The sequence below is a fragment of the Austrofundulus limnaeus genome, unplaced genomic scaffold (assembly GCF_001266775.1).
Source record: "Austrofundulus limnaeus strain Quisiro unplaced genomic scaffold, Austrofundulus_limnaeus-1.0 Scaffold18, whole genome shotgun sequence".
Taxonomy (NCBI): Eukaryota; Metazoa; Chordata; class Actinopteri; order Cyprinodontiformes; family Rivulidae; genus Austrofundulus; species Austrofundulus limnaeus.
The window spans coordinates 1,789,033-1,790,549 of NW_013952420.1; the positions used below are offsets into that span (position 1 = coordinate 1,789,033).

Sequence of the window (1,517 nt, forward strand, 5' to 3'; positions counted from 1 at the left end):
ACACACACACACACACACATACACACACACAAACATTAATGTCCATGTTCACATTTTGCCTGCTGGTAATAATTGAGAGCATTTTCCTTGTTAATCTAGCTTGTGCTCTTTTATTTTCTGCCACTTGCAGTAATACCCCTTTTGCTCTCTGACCCATTCCTTGTATTTTTACTGTCAACAACCTTCATCCATCCTTCCTCTGCCCTTCTTTTTGCCTGTTTGCCCTTGCTTGTCATTTTCTTCCACCCTTCATTTCACATCTGTTTTCTGTCTCACACCTTCATTTTTGCCATTATCTTCCAATAAGTTCTTCTAACTTGTGTTTTTTTCTCTCAGCTCCTTGTTCTTTTACGCCTCCCCACCCATCTTATTGTACTATTTCAGACTTTTCTAAGAGGATAAAAGGTTGAAGAATATTTAATGTCAGGTGAGTGAACAAAGTGTTTAAGCATGCATAAGACTGCAGCTTGACTGGAATGTGATAAAACAAATTTGGATAGAGACAGCAGAATGTGGAAAACATGTACATAACTATGAGGTAAGATTGAGCAGTCCATATATTTATCTGTAAGTACTACGCCACACATCAAAATGTATGCAGTTCATATTTTACCAAGCTCTCCATGGACTAAAAATGGATCAAAAATGGTTTTGACGCGTTTGATGTTACTTTTTATCTATATTTATTCAGGCTGAACAATTTACCATGACTCATAGCTCCGAGTGTTGCCCTGAGCGAGAGATGCTTACGCCGTGCTGCTGAAGATCTTGCCAGGCATGTCAGAGAAACTGTCAATGTAAATTCTACTTCAGTGGAACCTACTGCACAAACCTAAAGGTGGGCTTTTGTTTAATTGAGAGCTCAACATGACGACACAAAATGGGTTCTTTGCAAAAAGCGGAAAGGCTGTCTCTGTTTTAAATCCCACCATGGTTTTCCTTTTATTTTTTTAATGTCATTTTCAATCCCTGGAGTGAAGGAAAGTGGAGTGGTAGATCACAGCTACTCATATGAATTAAGAAAAAAAACTTTTAGTGAACACTTGTTTTGACTCTTGAGCTCAAAGATTTTAAATGGAACATTTCAACAGCATATGTCAGATAATTTAAATAATGGGATTCTGTTGGGAAACAATATCTTACCTGTTGTAGACTGCTTATTGAGAAATTAGACTGGAGCAAGAGTTTAATTCTGACTGGACCAATCAGCATCTATAAAGCAAGCAAGAGGAGACACAATAATAATAACTAGAATAAATCATTGAAAAACTATGAAAGGGCTTACCTCTAAGGGTGGGAATATATTTTGAAATTAGTCTCTGGGAATTTCTCTTGGCTACCAGCTTACCAAATTTTAGCTCAATGTGTATAAAAATGCCTATGTTACGGACAGTAATTCCTATGGTATCCTCCTTGAATTTTTGATTTAGCTTCAGTTTGTGATAGGGATTGTTCTCAGCTATCACCACACCAATTTTCAGGTCGATATGTCTTAAAATGTCCAAGACATTGCAGTT

At 37.1% G+C, this 1,517-nt stretch overlaps 1 long non-coding RNA gene across 1 annotated transcript in view; it reads right to left on the bottom strand.

Annotated features, from left to right (window-relative positions):
• The window catches only part of LOC106514194 (uncharacterized), a 35,477-nt gene extending 34,304 nt beyond the window's left edge, over positions 1-1,173 (bottom strand). Inside the window, exon 1 of the long non-coding RNA XR_001309867.1 lies at positions 1,144-1,173. This is a non-coding gene — a long non-coding RNA (uncharacterized LOC106514194). The remainder of the gene's footprint in view (positions 1-1,143) is intronic.
• Positions 1,174-1,517: the final 344 nt, after the last annotated feature.